Here is a 27,319-nt window from a genome sequence, read left to right as displayed (position 1 = left end):
AAGTGATATCGGATGGTTCCTATAGCCCTCCAAAACAGTGGAAAAACTGGACATCTCCCCCTCCTTCGCCCTATACCCCACAGTAGCCATCTCGGGTAGGACAGAACCACAACTCATCACTGAGAACATTGCGACGCCATTCATCTGCAGTCCATGCTTTCCAGTCGCGGAACCACTCCAAACGCAACCGCTTATGTTGTGGTGTTCGCGACAGCCTACCCATGGGGCTCTACTCCTGCAGTCAGGCTGGTCGTAACCCCCGATCAGTAGCACCGGATGCCACAGAATGTCGCAGGGTGTCCATTATTTGTTTTCAGACAGCAGCTGCAGCTGCTAGCTGCAGACCACGACGATCCTACCTTGTGGTGGTCACACGTGGTCTACCGGAGCACTGACGGCTATGCCTGCCCTCACTTTCCCACGCAGCCGTCATAACGTTGTAACGGCTCCATGTAAGCCGCTACATGGCTCGACCCCACAACTAAAGACACCTGAGGCCCTTCCGACACTCAGGGAAGAGCCTGATGATAATTAGAAAGATAGGGTTATTTAAATATAGACGATCATTTTAATATTAGATATGGTAATTGTCTGCAAAGTGTGAATGCGAACGTATGATGAGGTATGCGTGAGATGTTGGCTGTGGGTGTGCTATAGGCATAGTGGAAGTGTAGCCAACCTCGAATCTAGTAGAGCGCGACTGCACTGGACCAGAGAGGCATAATCTCCACGCGCGTCATTAGCGCTCGTTAAGTTGGCAAATAACCGTGTGCGGTATCTCTGAGTCTTTGCGGCCACGATGTGTGGACCCGGACGAGGGAGACCGTATCGGGGTTGTTGTTGGGAGGACCTCGGTGAGTAAGCACGCTCTGCTCTATCGCTCCGATAGTTAGCGAAGATTTACAATTCCATGTTCACTTTGAACTTGGAAGCAGCTTCCCTGCTGAGGAAAGCCACTATGTTATTTCCTAGAATCATCTCGGTTAGGAGAGATAGGGAGATGATTTCTTTTGCCAAGTAATTTCATGGGAATTTGTGTTCACTGCACTTGGGAGTGAACAGGCGCTCAGTGCCGAGTAATACTCAGAATTGCTCAATTTGCATTTCAGTGTGAGTGTGAAGTATATATGCAAAGTGTATTTTATTTAAATGAGTTTATTGACTACTGATTGTGGAGAGATTGGTAACACGTGGTCCTCAGACCCCGTGCATTTCTTGGTGAGAAGCTTCAGCTCGACGTAACCACATTTCTTTAGTGCGTCATTTTAGATGTGATTTATTATAATGAAATGACAGGGAACTACATGTTGCTAGTTAAAGGCTTCCCATGTTTGGTGATCTTAGTCCTATAATTTGTGTACTACGAAAGTACACCGCTTCAGCGCTGCGGCACAACGATCACCTATCAAAAGCGCGAGGTTTCTGGTACAATTTATCTTGGTTGATGATGATGCAGTCCCATACTCCTTGGCGGAGCGTAGGGGACGATGCGGGACACCCGCGCACCGCCGTACTAGGCAAGCTCCTAATGGAGGTGGTATTTATTATAAATAATGTATTTGCTGCAATTCTCGTTGAATAGGTCGAGGACTGAAATGTTTCCCCAATGTCCATAAATCGTATCGTGGCTGCCAGTCTTTGTCAGAAAGTAAACACAAATTACGTAAGTTTTTGTCATTGTGAAAATTTGTTCAAAAAGTCTTGTTGTTAGAATAAGATTTTCACTCTGCAGTGGAGCGTGCGCTTATATGAAATTTCCTGACAGATTGAAACTGTGTGCCGGACCGAGACTCAAACTCGGGACCTTTGCCTTTAGCGGGCAAGAGCTCTACCATCTGAGCTACCTAAGCACGACTCTCGACCCGTCCTCACAGCTTCAATTCTTCCAGTACCTCGTCTCCTACCTTCCAAACTTTCTTCCAGGAAGGACTGCTAGTTCTGCAAGGCTCGCAGAAGAGCTTCTGTGAAGTTTGGAAGGTAGGAGACGAGGTACTGGCAGAACTCAAGCTGTGAGGGCGGGTCGAGAGTCGTGCGTAGGTGGCTCAGATGGTAGAGCGAAAGCAGAAGGTCCCGAGTTCGAGTCTCGGTCGGGCACACAGTTTTAATCTGTCGGGAAGTTACAGTCTTGTTTTTAATGGACTGCGTAATGTTTGTATCTTGCCGATAAGTGTGTTTTTAATGACGGTGAGCAGCTTCGAAAAAAATTCCTCTTCCATTCGAATAAAATTACGAAACGAATCCCGTTCTTCAAACCTGTGTGATGAAGTGTGTTACCACAGAATAGCAGTAAATACAGCATCGAGAATATAGGTATTACGATTGCGCAAACTGACATTAGACACTACACGTTAACTATATTCAATTGTAAACCGAAAATGAGGTGGAGATTCAATTGAGTGCGTGTATCACATCGTTGTACAGCATTCCGCAGTGTTCCTCTAAAAGCAGTTAGGTGTTTAAGGCACCGAGTGGAGAATCTTCACCGCTCGACTTCAGCTTCGACGATCGCTAACAGCGTTAATGCAGCTGAAACCTCCTGGCAGATTAAAACTGTGTGCCCGACCGAGACTCGAACTCGGGACCTTTGCCTTTCGCGGGCAAGTGCTCTACCGCTGAGCTACCGAAGCACGACTCACGCCCGGGACTCACAGCTTTACTTCTGCCAGTACCTCGTCTCCTACCTTCCAAACTTTACAGAAGCTCTCCTGAGTCGTGCTTCGGTAGCTCAGTGGTAGAGCACTTGCCCGCGAAAGGCAAAGGTCCCGAGTTCGAGTCTCGGTCGGGCACACAGTTTTAATCTGCCAGGAAGTTTCATATCAGCGCACACTCCGCTGCAGAGTGAAAATCTCATTCTGTTAATGCAGCTGTTTTACGCGCATCCATTTCCGTAAAAAAAAAAAAAAAGACACTGTGTGATTTGCGCGCCACATGCAGTAGGGAACTGCCGCTGCAGAGCGCTGCTGTTGCAAATCACGATGAGGAGCAAGTTATGTTCCGTGAGACGTGGCAGGGCGTTTCACAGCGTGAACAACCACGACGGACACAACGCCTGGCGTGCTTCGCCATGAGAAACGCGTCCAGTGGGAGGGCGCCATTACTCTCCACTTTCGGAACACGGGACGCTTTGCCCGCTTCAGGTAAGCGCCTCATTTGTTCTCAAGAAGCTGAGTAGTCTACGGACCAATCCCCATAAAACAGAAAAACTCAGGGGGAACAGTCAGAGAGCCCAAGTTTTTTATGTCACACGTTGATCACTCAGCTATTGAGATGGACATTTGATAAATCCTGAGAGTGAAAATTCACTTCCGAGGATAGAAGAATGCATCGACAGGTATTTTCTGATCGGTGGCCGCTGATTCTTTCTACTTCTGCATTTCCCAGCAGACTTCAGGTAGTAGATGTAATGATACACAACTTGGGCTGTACCAAAGTGGATTTTTTTGTCTCGACGGTGTATAGTAAAGTATGCTACATGATGTAGTACATACGGATGTTAATCATTTTTCGACCCGTCTGGATAGTGGAGCGCATTAGCGTGCCGCTTCGGCAATTGGGGGTGGAGAGCCTGCCCCGGATCGAATTCGTCTCGTGGATTAACGACAAGGGCTGATCAGCTAGCCATCCTGGATGTCGTTTTTAGGCTGTCACCCGTCCAAGTAAAAATCTTAGTGGTGTCCAAGTCCCGCCTGCGTTAGACGTTACGCAAGCGTTTAGACACTTGAACGTGAAATTTACTCTAGACGCAGATAGACAGGGTAGACAGTTGGTGGGGGGGGGGGGGGGGGGAGGTGTTACATCGCCAGGAAAGGCATCAGCCACCCACTAACATTGCCAAAAGTAATATAACAGTGCTAAACCCGTAGAGAAACGGGAAAAGTTAAGGAAAAAGAGGAACGTTAATGACCTGAACGATGGTGTTTTGGCCGATCGGTTCTTGGCGCTTTAGGCTGGAACCGCGCGACCGCCTCGGGCATGGATGTGTGTGGTGTTCTAAGTTCTATGTTCTAGGGGACTGATGACATCAGATGTTAAGTCCCATAGTGCTCAGAACCATTTTTTATGCTGTTTTGTGATTTCTTTATGGCACGACCGTTGCAGAGATCGGCGAGAAATGATTGCTGTTCACCGCGCGACACAGGAATTTCACGTCAGCGCATTAAATCTTCACCTGTTCGATGGCGTATCTCAAGAAGAGGGCCCAGGCTACGCAAAATATCCTGCGACAATTATTCATAAACACACATTGTTAAATTGGTAATGTTGATGTCAATCTTGGAATCAGATGTCTCTTAGACATAACACAGTATATACATATACGTATTTAAATTACTTTTAGTGTTATGCATACATAGAAATCTGTTACATTCGTTGGTGATTATAAATCAAGTTGAAGTGATGCGAAGATGAAAGGAAATGACTAAATTTTGAATATTTTCGAATATATATGCATGAGAAACATTATTTGAAATTTGTGTCTCATGACTCCATACATATCATAAAAATGGATGCGCGTATTTATATACGTGTGTATGTATGTACGTAGCACATCTCCTGAACTTGTGGACCGATTTCAACCAAACTTGGTACACACATCACTCGCTGTGGTGGTGAGAACCACATAGCTATCAAAGAGGTGAAAAAGCAGCGTGGCCCACTGCCAGCGAATACCCTTACTTTAATCATTCAGTATTTGGGGAAGATAGCACTCAGAGACTTGTAACAAACTTTACGCCTAATCTCGTACCTTTAGAAAACTTTTTCTCGCTGACAACCCCCCACAAAATGATGAGAAGACAAAAGTTTATTGCTTATTATATTTTCGTTGTTCATGCAGTAAAACTGCCGCATGAAATGTGACTTTTTATTTTTATTACTTCTTTACTATTAACTATTTACAACACATTTCGCAGACAATACCCACATATAACTCTGCGTGTACTGCAAAACTATGTCACTATACAAGGCAGGATATACGATCTCATGAACGTTGAGCCGCGTAAAAATGGAAGTACAGGGAGAAATTCATTAGAGATACGGATGAAATATGCGTACAAAAACGTGTGAAGTATGTTAGATATATGTGAAACATGTTAGACATTTGCGTAAAAAGACGAAGGCACCAGTAAAAGCCTCATCCTAAACCCACGGAATGATTTCAACCAAATTTGGTACACAGATTAGTTATAATCTAGAAAGAAACACTGTGAGTGTAAGAACCACCAGCCTCCTATTGGGGTGAGCGGTGTAACATGGCGAGAGGAGGAGGGGGGGGGGGGGGGGAATGGACAGACAGTGAGAGGGAAGGAGATGGGCACAGACAGGGGTGCAGAGACTCTTCGCACATGTATTTTGGAAAGCTGCGAAACGGAAAGAGTTTCTTCCTGTGGTACATCCGGGATTCGATACGACGATGGTCTGACGTATCATTGCTGGAAACCATTTATAATATTTAAAATAAGATAGAGTTTAATGTGATATGCTCTTGTGCTCTGGACTGTGTTTCCAAAGATTAATGTATTCTAAATAATTGCAGCAAATTAATTCCAACACGGAAATAAAAGTTTTCTTCTTCTTCTTCTTCTTCTGTCTGCGAGGAAGTGCGCCTGAAAGCCTCGCTGTAGGAGTTGGCTACGCCCAATAAGTTATGTCGACTTTATATTGGCACGTAACATTACACATATGAATAATATGAGTGGACAGCATACGTGCTGCACGTGAGACGAATATAAAAATTAACTGCTATTAAATGCTACTCAAATGGCCGTCTTCATGTGAACTACGTGATTAACATGCAGCGCCCCCGTAGCGAAAGGTGAAAGACGATAAACGTTTGGTATTTTCACCTGATTAGAGGAGTAGTCATTCAATTTTAATTACCGTCTTGAAAAAAGTGCAATAATTATTTTTTTGTTCGTTTGCAAAGTATGTGTCTGCAGTATTGGGAGTTCTGAGACGTGCACGGAGAGACACTTGTACGGAGAGGTATTGTGTTGACGTTTGTACGGAGACCAGGACCAGGACTGGGTGTTCCAGAAGTAGGGTACACCGGCCTGTCCACCACTACCGCATTCGGGATGACGACGGTTCAATCCCGCGTCAGGCCACCCTGATTTAGGTTTTCCATGTTTTCCCTAACTCGCTTCAGGCAAATGCCGGGATGGTTCCTTTGAAAGGGCACGGCCGACTGCCTTCCCTAACCCGATGAGACCGATGACCTTACAGTTTGGTCTCTTTCCCCAGTCAATCCAACCTTCTGTCCACCACTATCTGCGGCAATTTCTGAGGAGGCCAAAGCCCATTTCCTGCAAAAAGTTCCCTGACCCCGCACCGGTTCCTAATGTGAGTGGTTTTCTCCCAGACTTCAGTGCTGTAGTTGTCCTCTGACTGGCAAGTAGTGTTCCGCGTTTTAGTGGTTCAAATGGCTCTGAGCACTACGGGACTTAACATCTATGGTCATCAGTCCCCTAGAACTTAGAACTACTTAAACCTAACTAACCTAAGGACAGCAATCAACACCCAGCCATCATGAGGCAGAGAAAATCCCTGACCCCGCCGGGAATCGAACCCGGAAACCCGGGCGTGGGAAGCGAGAACGCTACCGCACGACCACGAGATGCGGGCCCGCGTTTTAGTGCTGACTTACTGGAGTTCATCGAGCCACCAAAGGGGAGCGTGTACTGATTTACAACACACATCATTGTATAGTGGACCACACAAACAAATAAGAAGTGGCCTACTGGCGTCCTGTAAACTTTGAAAAGAATAAATGTAAACTACTTACAAAAATAACACAGTTTTAGGGGAAGGTATCCATGTTTTTATTGCAGATGAAGCAGCAAATGAAGTGCGGAAACATTTTGTCAGCGCAAAGAAGCCGGAAAAATAAACAGACGCCACAGTTTCATCAATTTATGTTGAAGAAGTAGGGCAGCTCTTCAATCGACGCTATGACTTAGTAATGTCGTTACCATCACACAGAAGAGCGAACATCAAGACTACTTGTCAACAAAACTCTTATCGGCTGTTGACCACATTGTCTGCATACAAAGTTGTCCGACGTTTCGGGCACTATTGCAAGTGGCATTCCTCAGGTCTTTGTTGAGCTGACTGCAGACTAACAGAGACTTTAAACTTTATGTAATAGCGGAGGAAGCCGCTTACGTAATTAGATAGGGTATCTGAGAATGGGAGGAGGGGCGTTAGGCATTTTTTATTGGTCTTTATATTATTCCTTGTCATTGGTGGATAAAGACGTGCTTGATTGGTGTTTGCATTGTTTTTTGCCATTGGTGGAAACAGGAGAATTAGAAACGGATTGTAGCTGTGACGTAGCCCTGTTTACTTGTTGTCAGGTGCGGGCTGCGGCGTGCCTGCGCTGTGAATGCGTACGACCACCGCGGTCTCCCGCGCACCTGTTGGTTGATTGATTTGGGGGAGGGAACCAAACAGGGAGGTCATCGGTCCTATCGGATTAGGGAAGGAAGGGGAATGAAGTCGGCTGTGTGCTTTCAAAGGAACCACCCCGGCTTTTATTTGAGCAATTTAGGGGACTCAAGGGAAACCTAAATCAGAATGACCGGACGCGGGTTTGAACCGTCGTCCTCCCGAATGCGAGTTCAGTGTGCTAACCAATGCGCCACCTCTTCCGGTCCGCGGACCTGTGTGAGTTGCTTTGCGCGCGCTGTCCTTCGGTAGAGTTGTCTACCGGCAGCCAGGAAGCGGGAAGCCTACACCTGTCCTCTTTGTTCATGCTGGCGGGTCCATTGGCTATTTCTATCCCCTCTCTAATCTTAGTCCTCAAAGTAAGTGGCTGTTTCCTCAGTACGCGGGCTTCACGAAATATTATTTCTTTGTCGCACTCATCCTGGTGTTCCGCCACAGCTCACCTGGTGCGTTGTCCCAAACGGATATATCTTTCATGCCCTGCACTTCGTGTGCTGATCGGTGAGACGGTGCGGCCAGTATTAACTGATGAGCAACCCGAGGCTGCTCTTTATGACAGAGAAGGCGGACTGTCTGATTGAGAAGATGGAGAATTCTCGTTTTCTAATGAAGATTGTGCTGCTGAACTTGATGAAACTAATTGGTAAAGAACTTGATGATGTCGAACCACTAGCTAGGAGAAAAGTACGCCCTTGTACAGTGAATTCCTCCGATAGCGAAGATGCAGAAGATGTAAGAAACGTGAATAAGAAGCCAAGATGAGCTGAGTCACAACCAGTTTGATACGTTAGGTTTTAAAATGTTGGAAAATAATCAAAATTTGTAGAGGTAAAGAATGTCTCAAAATGTAGGAAATCTGATTACAGTTCCAATATAAGAGACATGTGCGTCAAATGTAGAATGTATTTATAAAAACTGTTTGGAAACTATTGATAAAAGGTGCCGTAAAGATTTATTTACTGACAGTAGCAAATAATTACCTGCCAGAGATTTTTGTATGATTATCATGTTAATGCATTTATGAAGTTTTTCTAGAGAAAAAAACACTGTATTGGAAATAAGATTTAAAAAAAATAAAAAGCATTAACATTAAGAATACTGTCTTCAGTGTGCATTATCATACGCAATTTACTGTCTCGAAGAACTGAGGTGCAAAAAGTTACTAGATACCTCCTAATATTCTCCCACACCTACTCTTGCCCGGCTTAGTGCACCAGATCGACATGGCACCGTCTTAACAAGTCTTTGGAAGTCCCCCTGCAGAAATATGGAGCGATGCTGCCTCTATAACGGTGCGTAATTGTGAAAGCGTTTCCTATGCAGGAACTAGTGCCCGAAGTGACTTCCTGTTTATATCCCATAAATTTTTGAAGGGATTCATGTCAAGCGATCTGGGTGGCCAAATCATTCGCTCGAATTGCCCAGAATGTTCGTCAAACCAGTCTCGAACAACTGTGGGCCAGTGACGTGGCGCATTATCATCCACATTAATTCCATCGTTGTTTGACAACATTAAGTTAATAAAAATTGTCTCCAAATAGCCGAACATAATCACTTATAGTCAATGATCGGTTCAGTAGAACCATAGGACCCCGTCCATTTCTTGTAAACACAGCCCATAACCTCATGGAGACACCATCAGTTTGCACAGTGCCTTGTTGACAGCCTTGCTCCGTGGCTTTGTGGGGTCTGCGTCACATCGAAACCTACCATTATCTCTTAGCAACGGAAATCACGACTCATCTAACCGGGCCACGGTTTTCCAGTCGTGTAGCGTGCAGGCGATACGGTCACAAGCCGAGGAGAGGCTATGCAGGCGATGTCGTGCTCTTAGCAAAGCACTCGCGTCTGTCGTCTGATGCCACAGCCCATTAACGCCAAATTGCGCCACAGTGTCCTAACGGACAAGTTCGTTGTACCTTCCACATTGATTTCTGCGGTTACTTCATGTAGTGTTGCTTCTCTGTTAGCACTGACAACTCTTCGCAAACGCCGCTGCTCATGGTCGTTAAGTGAAGGCCGTAGGCCACTGCGTTGCCCGTGATGAAAGGTAATTGATACTCACGGCACAGTCCTTACGCTGTAGGTCTCGGACTATTGAATTCCTTAACGATTTCTGAAATGGAATGTCCCATGCGTCTAGCTTCAAGTACCATTCCGCATTCAAAGTCTGTTAATTCCCGGCATGTGGCCATAATCACATCGGAAAAAGGTTTCACATAAATCGCCCGAGTACAAATGACAGCTCCGCCAATGCACTGCCCTTTTATACCTAGTGTACGCGATACTACCGCCATCTGTATATATGCATATTGGTGTCCCATGACTTTTGTCACCTCAGTGTAAACAGGGTGTAAATTTTAATTTGACAAACCAGAATAACTCGAAAAATAACCTTCACACGAAAAAATGTGTAGAATCCAAAGCTGATTATTATCGAGGGGGACATCTGCTGGTGCTAAATTAGCCCGCCACCCCAGCCCCCTAGGGGTGGGGCGGGAGGCAACTTTAAAATTTCAAATGAGAACCCCCATTTTTTTAATTGCAGAGTCAGATTCTACAAAAAAAACTACGTACATTTTGCCTTCAACATTTGTTTTGATTCTTGGTAGTTGGCGCTGTAATTCAAGAAAATCCATGTTCTCGTTAATTTTGCGTGGAAAATGGTTACGGATAACTAAAAATACTTATTTACTTCGTAAATTTTGATTCGCTTAAACTAAAACTCTCTCTCTCTCTCTCTCTCTCTCTCTCTCTCTCTCTCTCCCCACAGGGTGGGATTTGAGAGAAAGTAATTAGAGTTTTTCAAATGTTGACCCAAACTTAACTTAATCTGCGGAAAAAATAATATTTGGATCAACATTTGAGAAACTCTAATTACTTTCTCTCAAATCCCACCCTATGAGGAGAGAAGGAGAGTTTTACTTTTAGCGAATCAAAATTTACGAAGTAAATAAGTATTTTTTATTTATTCGTAACCGTTTTCCACGGAAAAATGAGAACATGGATTTTCTTGAATTACAGCGCAAACTACCAAGAATCAAAATCGATGTTTAAGACAAAATGTACGTAGTTTTTTTATGTAGAATCGGATTCTACAATAAAAAATCGGGGTTCCCATTTGAAATTTTAAAGTTGCCTCCCGCCCCACCCACAGGGGGCTGGGGTGGCGGGCTAATTTTAGCACCAGCACATTCCCCCTCCATAATAATCAACTTTGGATTCTACACATTTTTTCTTGTGAAGCTTATTTTTCGAGTTATTTTGGTTTGTCAACTTAAAATTTACACCCTGTAGATTGCTGAATAAAACGGTTTTGTTGAAGAAAGGGGAGACAGAGAACGCAAGTGACAGTTGAGACCCACATATGTGAATTACTAAAAACATATTTCATTTGCATTTGTGTCATGCTTGTTTATTAGTGTGCTGGAAAATATGAAAAGAAAAATTTCCTGTGATTTTTTTTAATCCCAAGTGTGAAGAGGTTAAGACCGTGTGTGTGTGTGTGTGTGTGTGTCGCTGAAAATAACTTAATTCTAGCCTGCGATTTTGAAATACTGTTCTTAATATGGTACAATAAAATTTGTCTCATTAGTTAAAAGGCCGAGGGCGCATATCGTCCCTTTTTTTTTTCTTGCCCACGTCACTCGGCTGCATTTATTCGTGAAGGTGTTGGCTCTCTTCCCCTACGCACCTCCTCACTAATGAGGATAATTGGCGGCGAGAGGCGGCCTGGGACGGCCGGAAGTGGCATCCACCGCGACCCCTGAGCCCCTGCCTAACTCTGCCCTCCACCCTTTAATTGGCGCTGTTTACAAGAGAGCTGTGGTGCCGACAATTTCCGGCACCAGCGCGGCGTAGCGCCGCCAATTAATCTGCGGGAAATAAAAATTAAGCGCCGGTGCAGCCGCAGGGCCCATTAAGTGAATAACCCGGCCCGTGCCTGGTGGCCGCTCAGGGGTTGCGGTTTGCTCTGCGGCAGCGCGGCGCGGGGTGCCGACAGGAAAATAAACAGGAAGCCTGTCCCCGGTTCTTGGGTGGGCGAAGCGGGGCCAGAACGATACGGCTCTACACTGACGTCACAACAGTCATGTGATAGCGATATGCACATAATTATGCACGTAATTATACACATCGCACTGCACAGTGCAGGTATAAAATCTCGGTGCATTACCGGAGCTGTCATCTGCACTATGGTGATTCATGTGAAACAGTTTCTGACGTTATTACGGCCGCACTACGGGGATCAACAGATTCTGAGCGCGGAATGGTTGTTGGAGCTATACACATTGGACATTCACTTTCGGAAACCATTAGGGTATACAATATTCCGAGATCCACACTGGCAAGACTGTGCCGAGAATACCAAATTTCAGGGATTACGTCTCACTGTGGTCAGCGCAGTAGCCGAAGGCCTTCACTTAACAACCGAGCGCAGCAGAGTCTGCCTAGAGTTGTCAGTTCAAATGGTTCAAATGGCTCTGAGCACTATGGGACTAAACATCTATGGTCATCAGTCCCCTAGAACTTAGAACTACTTAAACCTAACTAACCTAAGGACATCACACAACACCCAGCCATCACGAGGCAGAGAAAATCCCTGACCCCGCCGGGAATCGAACCCGGGAACCCGGAGAGTTGTCAGTACTAACAGACAAGCAGCACTACGTGAAATAACCACAGGAATCAATGTGGCATGTACGACGAACGTATCCGTTAGAGCAGTGCGGCGATATCTGGCGTTAATGGGCTATGGCAACAGACGACATACTGGAGTGCCTTTGTGTGGTGTGGCAACGGCCTCGCTGCAGTGGATACACCGGTTCTCGTCAGATCACCGAAATTAAGCGCTGACGGGCGTGGCCGGCACTTGGATGGGTCACCATCCGGGCCGCCATGTGCTGTTGCCATTTTTCGGGGTGCACTCAGCCTCGTGATGCTAATTGAGGAGCTACTCGACCGAATAGTAGCGGCTCCGGTCAAAGGAAACCATCGTAACGACCGGAAGAGCGGTGTGCTGACCACACGCCCCTCCTATCCGCATCCTCAGCTGAGGATGACACGGCGGTCGGATGGTTCCGATGGGCCACTTGTGGCCTGATGACAGAGAGCCTGCCTTTGTGTGGTGTGCCTTCTGTAAGACCTTCGGTACACACACCATCAGATTATTTGATTTGTCGCTCTAACAAAGTAGACGAGTGTCAGCAATATGTCTCGTGGTCTTATCGTGGCGTGTTTATCCTCTGCCGTTAGGTCAGACGATAGAAATGCCACTTGCACGCTTAGAGTAGCAGGTTGACGGTGACCAACTTTAAACAGAACTTGATTAATTTTCAAACACATTTATTAAAATAATAAAAAGCATAGACATTACGTAACTTGATTCTGGATGCTGTTTACAATTGACAATCTGAAGTTCCTTTGGTACGGTACGTTAATATTATTCTCACGTATCTCTGATACTTGACAAAGTGTCTATTCATTTATCTTCATGGCTATGTACAGGAATATTATAATCTTATTAGGTGCCGACTGAAATTTGACTATAGACTGGTACAGACAAATGCAGACTGGTAAAGACAAATGCAGATAAATGCAGATTCGTACAGACTAATGCAGACTGAGTAAACGGATGTCTGTACACTCGTTGTAATACCTTGTGCGTTCATGAATCATTGCACGAGTGTGATCCGCGAGGAGAAAAGGTTCTACGTTAGCTGCAATCTCTTCGGCTGCGTTACATATTAATAGCGGATCGGCGGAAGCAGAATTTGGTCCGTCTCTAAGGCAGCGCCATCTCATAGTGCGGAGACGGATGAGCACTGCGCCTGCGCTGTTGTGCTTAGCGAGGCGCACTCTAGTGGGAAAGTTGTGTACACGCTGACTACGCGGAATTATGTACACAACACTTTGCTAACAGCATGGCATCGTCTGCAGTGACTCTCCTAGGCCCTTCACCATATCAGTTAAATCCTAGACGACTGGAAAACCGTGGCCTCGTCAGATGAGTGCCGAGTTGGGTTGGTAAGAACTGATGGCAGGTTTCGAGCGTGGCGCAAACCCCATGAAACCATGGGACCAAGTTGTCAACAAGACACTGTGTGACCTGGTGGTTCCTCCATAAAGGTGAGGGTTGTATTTACATGGAGATGACTGGGTCCTATGGTCCAATTGAACCGATCAGTGACTGGAAGTGTGTATGTTCGGCTTCTTCGACACCGTGTGCAGCCATTCAGCGATGGGATTTTCACGTACGACCATGTGACATGTCGCTGCACCAAGTTGTTCGCGATTGGTGTGATATTCTGGACAATTCGAGCGAATTAATTGGTCATCCGAATCGCCCGACATGAACCCCGACGAACATTACGGGACATAATCGTGAGGTCAGTTTGTGCACAAAACAGGTAGCATGGCTCAATACTTCTGCTGCAGGGGACTTACAACGACTCGTTGATTCCTTGCCACGTGAAGTTGCTACACTGCGCAGGGTAAAAGGAGGTCCGATACGATGTTAGGAGGCATCTTATGACTTTTGCCACCTCGTTATATCTGTCTGTACGATATCGTGGCCATTACTCTTCGTAACAAACTGCTGCGAGCACGATCTTGACCGACTCAGACACTTGTCACGGGCATCATTTATTTAGCTCATTCACTATTTATTGGAACTTCCCTGCAACTCCTGCAAAGTAGCACTTTGAAATGTGTGTCGATGTATGCGTGAAGATAGAGTGTCTACCGCCCCTAGATGGTATTGCTGCTTCCCATAGGTGGCGCATTGCAGCACCGCTTGGTCCGGCTTGCGATTACACTGGTGATATCGATAAGACAACATGGAAACAGAGTTAGTTAATTAGGCACATGACCTATAGATCATTTGAACGATTCTTTTATCGAAATGATGTGGAACGGGACATTTTACAGGATGTATGCACAATTAGTGTTAACATCAATGTACAAGTTCTTATGTTTATTCCTTCTCATGCAAATACTTTTTTTTTTACTGGCTATTAGCTTGTAAGTAGAACTTTGGCAAAGAAATGAAGGAGTTGTCTAGGAGAAATGATTTTAAATTAGATGTAAGACGTACTTCGATATCTGTTAGACATTTTATGTTATTAAGCAGATGATAAAAAAGTTTGTTGCTATGTGTTGAACTCCTTTCTGAGCCACTGACAGCTTTAACGATGGGTGATAAAGGTCTCCTCTGGTTCCAGAATGAGATTTTCACTCTGCAGCGGAATGTGCGCTGATATGAAACTACCTGGCAGATTAAAACTGTGTGCCCGACCGAGATTCGAACTCGGGACCTTTGCCTTTCGCGGGCAAGTGCTCTACCATCTGAGCTACCGAGGTAGCTCAGATGGTAGAGCACTTGCCCGCGAAAGGCAAAGGTCCCGAGTTCGAGTCTCGGTCGGGCACACAGTTTTAATCTGCCAGGAAGTTTCGTCTTCTCTGTTGTTGTAGGTATCCTCAAGCTGTGATGGGCTATTTATGATGAATTCATTAACGATTGTACGTATTGCGACGACACAGTTAAAATACGCAGTCCTTAAAGAGGCGTCCGTGGGTGAACACCGCATATTACTCGCAATGCTCGTTTCTTGTAGTCATTACTTTCTTTATAAGTGATGAGTTACCGAAGAAAATTATTCCGCACGACATTACTGAGTGGAAATATGCAAAATGTTACATGAAGTTGATATGTTTCTTTTCAAGATTAGCAGTTGTGCGAAGAGCACAGGTAGCTGAACTTCACTGTTTCAGAAGCTCAGTAATATGCTCCTTCCACGTTTTTTGTCATGTACACCCAAACATTTGGAGCTTTCTACCCTACTTACTGACTACTACTCATGTGCTACATCAGTCGGTGATATGACTATTTGTTGCACAGAACTGAGTGTAGCATGTTTTTTTTCAAAATTTAGAGAGTCCACTATCACAGAAGCCTTAATAATTCTTTTGCATATATCATCTACCAACTATTCTGTTGCTTTCTCTCTAGTGGGGCTTGTTATGGGACTACTATCGTCTGATTTTGAATGTTAAATGTGTGGTCATTCAGATATGTAACGAATGGGACACCTTTTCTGATTTTTTCCCCAGTTACTAAGATTTTCTAACTTCGCGACATTGTCTGAATTATTCAGCACAACCTTTCGCGTTCTGTTTGTCAAGTATTACTCAGACCAGCTGTGTGTAAAGCCTTCAGTTCCATAAAACTTACGTTTTTCTTTTTTTTTTATAAAAGAGTAGCATTAGCTACACAAACTAACGCCTCGGAAAGATCAATAAAATACTAGCTGGCGATACATTATTATTTAAGCCTTGTACTATTTGATGAGCGAGTGTATAAATAGGATTCTCAGTCGAGCTACTCTTCTGGAATCCAAACTGGGATACACTACATAGATTGGGAACGGTGGACAGTGTGGTTTCTCTGGAGAGGAGTGAATACTTCAGACATCCACAAGAGGTTGGTAGCCATGTGTGGGAAAACTGCACCAAGTGGCAGATTCGCGTTTCTTTGGATATCAGTTCAGGAACAGTGGAGACTCTGCTGTAAAACACAAAAGCACTGGGCGTCCAGTAACTGCACGCAAACCAAACAATGTCCAGCGTGTACTACCACTTGATGGCAACATGTCTATCACGGATGGCCCTCCACATCATCATCCACGAGGATTTGAAGATGAAGAATGTGTATGCACAGTGACTGCCCTATTCCCTCGCCACTGCATAGAAACAGAAGCATGCGGAGATATGCCAACTGTTGGTGCAACAGTACAGTGCAGATCCAACAGAGTTCTTTGAGCGTCTGTCATCGTCGACGAGTTACGGTTCTTCCACGAGACTGCAAAAAAGAAACGCCAGTATGTGAGTGGAGGCATACGGAGATCTCGTCCCAAGAAGTCACGGCCGGGGCTATTCGCGCAGAAACAAATAGCGACTGTATTCTGGGATCAGGAAGGGATACTGCTGGTGGATTGGTTACCCCCCCCCCTCCCCCCGAATAGGACCCTCAAATGTGATCGGTACAAAAGTTCACTGCACCAACGCCGCCGGCGCATTCGACAAAGCCGCCACGGAAAATAGGGGCCGTGGCGTTCTATTCCAACACGACAATCTACGGCCACATGTCAGTGCCAGATCATTGTCATCGTGTATGAACTAGGTTTTACTGCGCTGCCACAACTTCCATCTTCGCCAGATCTGGCTCCTAGCGTCGATGCCCTGTTCGATGCAATGAAAGAGGTCATGCTGCGTAAGAAGTTCTCCACCAATGGCAAACAATACACAGTTGTCCACCAGTGGCGTCGGTCTATCCCTAAGCAACATTTTCCTACGCAAGCATGGAAGCTGCCAGAACAATGGCAAAAGTGCACAGACATTGGCGGCGAATATTGTATTCGTTTGTTCGACAAATAGTTCCTGTGAGCACAAAAACTTGTAGCGCCAATCATTTCTGAATGTCCCAAGTTCTTTCCCGCGTCATCGCCTGCGTTCGCGCATGTCACTTATATTGCACTCATATACAGTTTGGTTTAGCTGTCCCTGCCGATGTCGTTTAATGCAGCCCACAATTTAAATCTGGGCTTCAGAAACCATACGCGACATTTTCATAGTCTCTCGCTCGCTAAGAGCAATCTATTACTTCTACAGAAAACAAGAACAGGACCCCACTGTAGGAAATATAATGTAATTAAATTTTGTACTGGGATACTTTCGTCAGAGGCTGTAGTTTCGAGTTATTCAAGAAAAATCTACAAAAGTGACGTTTAAAAGTACCCCCATTCACACACTCAGCCCCCATCAGTTAGGATTTCTAAAATGTTATTCATGGCACTCCCTCCTTTCACTGCGTCTGTTCGGATTATTTCCCACTTTCGACCTTTTTTGGTATACATTGACTGACCTTATTATGCTACTGGCGTAATCGAGCACTTACAATTTAGAAAACTGACCTTTATGTAAAATTTTACCTAACAGTTTTGTGAATTTTAATAGAATAAAATAAACAATTATATCGATGTATTCTTCAGACCTTCTGACTGCAAAACTACTTTTCTTGGAAAGGTTAAGTTTGGATCGAATTGTCAACGCAATTAGTTCTAGTGTAACATTTACAAAAGTCGCCTTTGTTTCGTTATCCTTATGCACACGCTAAAATTCATAATGTTAACGAAATAGCCGACTATGCTGGTGGCGTAATAGCCCAGGCAATAGAGCCCAAGAAAGGTCGAATATCGGGAATAATTAGTGTAGTAGGAAATTTTTGTGCAATGGTAGGAGGGAGTACCAAAAACAACATACTAGAAATTCTGACTAGTGATGGAAGAATGTGGGGTGGAGATATGTTTGCAGGTCATTTTTGTACCTTTTTCTTGAATAACTCAAAAACTGTGGCCTCCAGTGAAAACGTATCCCAGTACAAAATTTTACTACATAAATTTTCTACTGAAAGGTTCTGTTCCTTTTTTCTGTAGGACTAATAGTTTGAACTAGCGAGCGAGAGAAAAACAAAATCTTGAGCGTAGTTTCTGAAGGTCACACATAACATTGCGGGTTGCGTAAAACGATACCGGTAGGGGCAGCTGAGTCACCCTGTATAGGCCTATGTTTGATTCTCAGCCGTTTTATAGCAGGCTGCGCGAGAAAGGATGTTAAATTTATCTGTGATATTCGGCCATGTGGCATTAACTTAGGTCCCGAAACACGCTGACAACATTATTGGCTCGGTGCAGTGGTCATTCTCCCGACCTTGTTGACATAATGAACAGCACAAATAAGACACAAATTGCACTTCATACTTTTAATGTATCCTAAGTCAACTAAATACAGGAAAGAAATACCAAGAGGTACTTTCACATATTACCCCCTTCCCATCCCTACTCCCATTCCCAAAAGCAGTAGTGGTAGCATACTCTCACGGTACTTCTATACGAAAAATGCGTCACGTATGTAACAAATTTCGTTGAAGCTGCTCCAGGTGTCTCTACATTATGCTTTCATACCATTCCTTTTCACTCGCTCTCTCAGGGGTGCTGGATGGTCTTGCTGTCACCATTTTTTTTCTCTTGATTGCAAATGAAACGTGTATCCAATTTGGTAGAAATTGCCCCAGGACTTACAGAGATGAGCTAATACATCACTCATTTTTGTAACTCCCCTCCCCCTCCCCCTACACACACACAAACACAAACACACAAACACACCTAGTTTCGAAACATCATCACGACTGTTACGAATGAGCCTAGCGATCCCAAGAACTATGGATTCGGTACGAAAATTATTGATAAATATTTTTTCATATCACGGCTTCTCCAGCCACAACAACCCCTAGGGATCTTTGCCACAGGTGTATCACTCACACATTTTTTACACGGGTAATACAATGAGTCCAGTTTAGACAAAATTTGTTTCAAATTACTCCAGGCATTCACTCCTTGCTCACACCCACCTCTATCTAGGATCCCTATCAGGTAGGACTGATAGAAGAGATAGAGAAGATCCAACGAAGAGCGGCACGTTTCGTCACAGGATCGTTTAGCTGGCGAGAGAGCGTTACAGAGATGCTAAACGAACTCCACTGGCAGACGTTACAAGAAAGACGTTGTGCATCGCGGTGAGATTTATTATTGAAATTTCGGGACAACACTTTTCAGGAGGAGTCGGACAACGTATTACTTCCCCCCACATAAATCTTGCGTGTTGACCACGAGGAGAAAATTCTAGAAATTAGAGCCAATATAGAGGCTTATCGACAATCATTCTTCCTACGCACTATTCGCGAGTGGAAGAGGGCTGAGGGATCCGCCCTCCGCCACACACCATTAAGTGGCTTGTGGAGTATGATTTAGATGTAGATGTATGTGAGGTAGGTGGTACTTACTCTCACAGTGCTTTTTTCGAGGTACTGAATGGCATGTGTACCAAGTTTCGTTGAAATCGATCCACTGGTTTAGGAAGACATGTTGAACACACACACAAACGTATGTGTAAACATCCATTTCTATAATGTGTATTGATATTTATTTGCGTACAAATTCATCTCGCTCGGCCGGAGTAAATATGAACCGCTCCTTTCGTCCGTGTCTTGTCGTCTGGGCCGTAAATTTCTATCTCCAAAATCAATTATACTGCCCAACGATGAAAATGTTTCGCAATCAAAAATACCTTATTCTTATGTATTTCTACCGGCTGAAAAATCACCATAAATATGCCGATTATTTCTTAATTTGGAGATACAATAAAACGTAATTTTTTCTCTATCCACTGTTTTTGTTTTTGAGGTCATTTTATTTTTCGAGCTGTCACACTTGTTATATGAAAAAAGGGGATGTTTCCACCTGTTTTCCACATGTTTCATAGTGAAATCATTAGTGTTGTTGTGACTGTAAGCTTCATATCATTTGTGCTGTAATTAATGCAGATTTTTTTGTCGGTTGTTTTATAAATGTAAAATTTATTGAATCAAAATGCCATGAAAATTTATAAATTCAGTGAATAATTTTTGTTGCATTTTTAGTAAAATAACATTTTTGCCGCATAAACAGAATCTGACTCCTCTTCTGAAGACTGCATGTCAGCACCATTTTGAGATGAAAGTAAGGGATCAGGATAAGCCTGGGCTGCAAATATAAGTTCAACTCTTATCCAGTTGTACTGTGAGATTAGCTGAAAAAATACCCTAATCTTATAGCCGCTTTTTGACCTAGTCCGCATTCACACAATTTACCAGTTCCAAACGCAACCGAAAAATTATGAGCTTGAAGAGTTGTTGGTAGGTGTAACTGAAGCGTGTCTCTTTCTCTTAATAGGTTAAAATACTTCCGCTCGTTGTATATGTAAAAACTAGAGCTAATAAAGAATTTTCCGTCATTTTCCTTTTTCTCAAAGCAAAAGTAATAAAATTTGACTCATTAAGTCAAGGAAATATTCAAAACATTTTTGTTGTTGGGCAGTGAAGTTACTGACCTGTAGCTACCCGCCTACTTGCAGAAAGATTCCGACATCCAGCCTCTAGACAGGAAAGTGATAATCACTAATAGTTCACAAAGTGCCTCCAAACTGGCTTCAAACAACTCTCCACACAGCAAGAAAAGAATACGGTTCAAAGTCACAGAAAAACGCCGCACTCAAATATTCACAGTAATAAAAATAGCTTATTGGCTACAACTGAATCTCGTCATATACGTTCATTCGAATGTACGAATTTCAACAGTCGTAAATAGCTCAAATGAACAAATGTTACTTCATTATTTCAGAACCATTCTGATATATTATAACCATTGTAAAGAGCTATTGTGAATTAAACACACGGAGTGACAGATCACTGTTTATTTATATTTGACTAATGTACTTCTAAGGGTATTATACACTCCTGGAAATGGAAAAAAGAACACATTGACACCGGTGTGTCAGACCCACCATACTTCTACATCTACATCTACATCCATACTCCGCAAGCCACCTGACGGTGTGTGGCGGAGGGTACCTTGAGTACCTCTATCGGTTCTCCCTTCTAGATTGTCGCACAGATGACAAAATGGTAAATATAGAAATAGACGACAGAGGGATAGAGAAACAATTAAAATCGCTCAAAAGAGGAAAGGCCTCTGGACCTGATGGGATACCAGTTCAATTTTACACAGAGTACGCGAAGGAACTTGCCCCCCTTCTTGCAGCGGTGTACCGTAGGTCTCTAGAAGAGCGTAGCGTTCCAAAGGATTGGAAAAGGGCACAGGTCACCCCCGTTTTCAAGAAGGGACTTCGAACAGATGTGCAGAACTATAGACCTATATCTCTAACGTCGATCAGTTGTAAAATTTTGGAACACGTATTGTGTTCGAGTATAATGACTTTTCTGGAGACTAGAAATCTACTCTGTAGGAATCAGCATGGGTTTCGAAAAAGACGGTCATGTGAAACCCAGCTCGCGCTATTCGTCCACGAGACTCAGAGGGCCATAGACACGGGTTCACAGGTAGATGCCGTGTTTCTTGACTTCCGGCGTTCGATACAGTTCCCCATTGTCGTTTAATGAACAAAGTAAGAGCATATGGACTATCAGACCAATTGTGTGATTGGATTGAGGAGTTCCTAGATAACAGGACGCAGGGGAGTGTCATAGGACCGGTGCTATTCACAATATACATAAATGACCTGGTGGATGACATCGGAAGTTCACTGAGGCTTTTTGCAGATGATGCTGTGGTGTATCGAGAGGTTGTAACAATGGAAAGTTGTACTGAAATGCAGGAGGATCTGCAGCGAATTGACGCATGGTGCAGGGAATGGCAATTGAATCTCAATGTAGACAAGTGTAATGTGCTGCGAATACACAGAAAGATAGATCCTCTATCATTTAGCTACAAAATAGCAGGTCAGCAACTGGAAGCAGTTAATACCATAAATTATCTTGGAGTACGCATTAGGAGTGATTTAAAATGGAATGATCATATAATGTTGATCGTCGGTAAAGCAGATGCCAGACTGAGATTCATTGGAAGAATCCTAAGGAAATGCAATCCGAAAACAAAGGAAGTAGGTTACAGTACGCTTGTTCGCCCACTGCTTGAATACTGCTCAGCAGTGTGGGATCCGTACCAGATAGGGTTGATAGAAGAGATAGAGAAGATCCAACGGAGAGCAGCGCGCTTCGTTACAGGATCATTTAGTAATCGCGAAAGCGTTACGGAGATGATAGATAAACTCCAGTGGAAGACTCTGCAGGAGAGACGCTCAGTAGCTCGGTACGGGCTTTTGTCAAAGTTTCGAGAACATACCTTCACCGAAGAGTCAAGCAGTATATTGCTCCCTCCTACGTATATCTCGCGAAGAGACCATGAAGATAAAATCAGAGAGATTAGAGCCCACACAGAGGCATACCGACACTGCGAGAGGGCTGTACAAGCAATGATCACACGCACGGCACAGCGGACACACCAGGAACCGCGGTGTTGGCCGTCGAATGGCGCTAGCTGCGCAGCATTTGTGCACCGCCGCCGTCAGTGTCAGCCAGTTTGCCGTGGCATACGGAGCTCCATCGCAGTCTTTAACACTGGTAGCATGCCGCGACAGCGTCGACGTGAACCGTATGTGCAGTTGACGGACTTTGAGCGAGGGCGTATAGTGGGCATGCGGGAGGCCGGGTGGACGTACCGCCGAATTGCTCAACACGTGGGGCGTGAGGTCTCCACAGTACATCGATGTTGTCGCCAGTGGTCGGCGGAAGGTGCACGTGCCCGTCGACCCGGGACCGGACCGCAGCGACGCACGGATGTACGCCAAGACCGTAGGATCCTACGCAATGCCGTAGGGGACCGTACCGCCACTTCCCAGCAAATTAGGGACACTGTTGCTCCTGGGGTATCGGCGAAAACCATTCGCAACCGTCTCCATGAAGCTGGGATACGGCCCCGCACACCGTTAGGCCGTCTTCCGCTCACGCCCCAACATCGTGCAGCCCGCCTCCAGTGGTGTCGCGACAGGCGTGAATGGAGGGACGAATGGAGACGTGTCGTCTTCAGCGATGAGAGTCGCTTCTGCCTTGGTGCCAATGATGGTCGTATGCGTGTTTGGCGCCGTGCAGGTGAGCGCCACAATCAGGACTGCATACGACCGAGGCACACAGGGCCAACACCCGGCATCATGGTGTGGGGAGCGATCTCCTACACTGGCCGTACACCACTGGTGATCGTCGAGGGGACACTGAATAGTGCACGGTACATCCAAACCGTCATCGAACCCATCGTTCTACCATTCCTAGACCGGCAAGGGAATTTGCTGTTCCAACAGGACAATGCACGTCCGCATGTATCCTGTGCCACCCAACGTGCTCTAGAAGGTGTAAGTCAACTACCCTGGCCAGCAAGATCTCCGGATCTGTCCCCCATTGAGCATGTTTGGGACTGGATGAAGCGTCGTCTCACGCGGTCTGCACGTCCAGCACGAACGCTGGTCCAACTGAGGCGCCAGGTGGAAATGGCATGGCAAGCCGTTCCACAGGACTACATCCAGCATCTCTACGATCGTCTCCATGGGAGAATAGCAGCCTGCATTGCTGCGAAAGGTGGATATACACTGTACTAGTGCCGACATTGTGCATGCTCTGTTGCCTGTGTCTATGTGCCTGTGGTTCTGTCAGTGTGATCATGTGATGTATCTGACCCCAGGAATGTGTCAATAAAGTTTCCCCTTCCTGGGACAATGAATTCACGGTGTTCTTATTTCAACTTCCAGGAGTGTAGAACTGTATATGTGCTTTAATGTATTAATTTGACATTTTGACAAATTATATAGTTTTAACGTAGATAATTGTTCGATAATTAAGGAAGACGTTCGAAACCAGTCACCAATAACCTGAACTGTCGGTGCACTGAGACGGAAAAATAAATAAATTATAAAAAGTATTTTTGTATACTTTCTGTATATTTTTTACACTGGAGAAAGTTGATACCTGACAGCTCAAAAATCTTTGAATGAACTCTTTTACTGTGTGTGCTAGTTTTATTATATTTACTATAATTTTAGTGCTGTAGCTTTTTAAAAATGTGTTTCTGATTTTGTTACTTGTTTCTGGAAATGATTTTCTGAATGGGGTAATGGTACTTGATCATTAGATTTTAGTATGTTGTTGCCCGGGTTTAAACTTTTGGGATTTGCTCTGTTTCCATTTCTGCAGAATGTCATCCTTATAAATGTAAAAAGGGAGCAGTAAAAAGCCGATATCACTCAGATTAATTTTAGGATGTTGTTAATGAGTGCGACTGTGTTGCCATACAGTGACATTACGCTCTTTACTGAATTTCTTGAAGTGTTATATTATTCAAATATTTCTCATAATTTTTGCTGTAGGTCGTATCACAAGACATTTTATAATTTAGAAATAGTACAAACAAAGGAAGAATCCACATTGTTTTTCCTGTAGTGTGGCTTCTGCTATTGATTGCAGTTTTTATTTAATTGTGCGTCTATATACTTTACTGATGGTTTCCAAGTTTTGTCATAAATTTAAAAAAATAAAAACAGTGACTAAGTCATGTGCTACTTGGGGCAAGTTCGCGGAACAGAAGCCGTGCACAGAAAATATACTTACGACTGGTTCAAGCACTTTGGGAACGGAAAGAAAACTGCTGGAAATTTACAAGAAACGGATCTATCGTCAACATAGAGTAAGACAGCTGGTGATACAAAATCTCTAAATCTCTTACACTGATATTACAGTAATTAGGGATTAACAAGGACAGCAGCAATGCTATCATTCACAAAAAGTTAGGTAAGTGGCACATATATTTCCGATTTGTGCCGTACCAATTGACTAAGCGTGAAAAACTAACACAGATGGAAATCAATGGAACGCGTCTTGTACAAGTTACTGTCACAAGGAAAGGTTTAGAACCGAAGCCGCAAAGGAGATGTTTTCAACTCTTGTTGAACATCCAAACGCATGTGATTTTAAACGTCCTTACATTACAAAATTGCCGACAGCTTCTATACTAGGGCTAAGTGAAATTATTTTGAAAGTGAACGAAGATATTTTATTTGTGTAGGTGTATTATTCACAGAATTTTTTATAAACCTCTTGTACGTCGTTGATGCTGACAGCAAACGCTTAACGAGTATTTGTTTTTGGATGTTGGAGAGTGTTAGAGGCTTTTCAGTGTGCAGCAGATCCATCTGAAGTCTGTTCAAAATTCCATAAGGTTGAACCGCGCGGAACAGGTGCTGCAGTTACCATTTGCATGTTGCCCCTTATAACAACCATTCCCTTTCCAGTAAAATACTATTACCACTATCGAATGGCCTTATTCTAACATGCACGACAGCCATCAATAAACGAAAAAGTTATGTATGTATTACCGAAACTGACTACCAAAGAATTCTCACTGCGTTTCTGAGACATTCACCCCTCAACTCCTCCCCAAGTTCACAGGGTGATGATAACATAATAAATTCTCAGCTTTTACTAGGGTAAAACGATATTGAACTCTGTATATAAAGCTATGTTTCTATTATCTCTTTTGTTTTGAAACACTTTTTTTTATTACAGAATTATTTTCTTTTAATTGACAGACACTGCGTTCACTAGTAGTGATCTGCCTACGAAACAATTGTCTGTTAATTCACATTTGTAAAAGCAGGTTTTTCATGAAACACTATTTGATCTCCTTATACTTAAAACACTTAACTTTTTGCACATAGGAAAGCTACAGAATCACATTCAGCTCTCACAACACTATATTCCAAGGTCAGTTTAAGGCACAGTCAGTCTGTAAACAATAAGTTTTTTCTGTCCCCTCGTCTCAATTACCCTACTCATCAGTTCATTAAAAGAGCTGTCAGTTAACTGTCGGAATTTTATTAATAAACAGCAGAATTTACTGTTTTGGAATAGACCTATGACAGTGCGACCACAGCACATCTCTATCTAATAGACGTATGAGGCTGTTTCGTTGCTGGTCAATTTGTACTCTTGAACTTCAGGTCATTCTTCTCACCATTTGTGTGGCTAATTTAGAGTCACTGAAGAACACTTTCAGGCTACTGATTACATTATTTTTTGAACATGTAAATTGTCACTGTCCAACAATTACATATTGTTTTAATTTTTTATTTTAAACGCAATAAATTTTCGATACTATGTCGCCTTGTTCTTACTGCTCCTCAATGTTATTGCTGATCCACTGATGTTCAGAGTGATAGTTACGTGTAAGAAGAAACAAAAGTGATAAACAAATCGCATAACAATGCTATTTATATTGTAGAATGCGCAACACGTTGGAAGAGTAAGCTGGAAGTTTTTCCGCATCTTACCTCTGTAGCTCATTACCAATCAATTTCACTGATAAAAGTTCTACTGAATTGTCATTGTTATTTTTTCTAGCTTTGAATTAGCTTTCATTTAAACTGAAAAGATCGGTAGATACAATTATTTCGGAAAAAAACGTGGAACTAAGTATGTACAAGGATGAAGGTTAACATTGTAAATACATTACACTTATTTACAAGTTCACTTTTAAGAACGGTATTACACAGTTGAATAAGTTTCAATTCGTTATTTATTTGTCCGTCACTTAATTGTTTCCAATGCATATTACAAAGCCTTGAGTCTTCCAAGTAGCATCCGCCAGTGAGTACTGAGCACAGTGTGTGACTGGTGCAGTTTTCCCTCTGCCTCCTTAAAATTTCTGATTTATTGTGAAATTCTTGAATTTTTAAGGAATACACGAAGGGACGTTGCATAGAGTACTATTGATACCTTATGATTATATCTGATACAGAACAACAGTGATTAAATAATAGAAACTGAGGAAAGCCGAAGGATAAATGTTCTTGATGGAAGTGTTTATGAATAGGTTGTGCTGACATTTGCATTTGAATGTGACTTCTTAATGGCCAATAACAGTCCTTGTATTCTATCAGAAATTTTTCTACAGCGTCAAACACAAAAAGCTGACTGTAAGTCAGTATCCTTCCTGTGTGTAAACGAAAGCAAACAGTCATGAAATGATCAATGAGGATCTGACAGACAAAAAGAAAACGCAAGAAATTGTTTTCCAATGGGCGCACACTTCCATCAGTAGTATTGTTTCTTTTAGTGTAGAGAGATTATTTTATTAAATTATTTCTTTCCTGGGAACCTCGCTCTTAAGCCCTTTATGAATATTCTATGATACCTTACACGCTGTATATCAGGCAGAATAATTACCTTTTTATTTCTGTAGGATGCAGACATGGTATACGCTTAATTATCCTTAGAAGATGTGGGTGCTACAAGTCAGTGAAAAATCATAAATAATGGCACTGAAATTACAGTGCGTTGGTAAGACATCAGAACGGTGCACAGAACATCATTACTGCAATACTG

This window comes from Schistocerca cancellata, chromosome 2 (genome assembly GCF_023864275.1).
Source record: "Schistocerca cancellata isolate TAMUIC-IGC-003103 chromosome 2, iqSchCanc2.1, whole genome shotgun sequence".
Taxonomy (NCBI): Eukaryota; Metazoa; Arthropoda; class Insecta; order Orthoptera; family Acrididae; genus Schistocerca; species Schistocerca cancellata.
The sequence above is the reverse complement of the archived record's forward strand: the minus strand, read 5'-3'. Positions refer to the sequence as shown.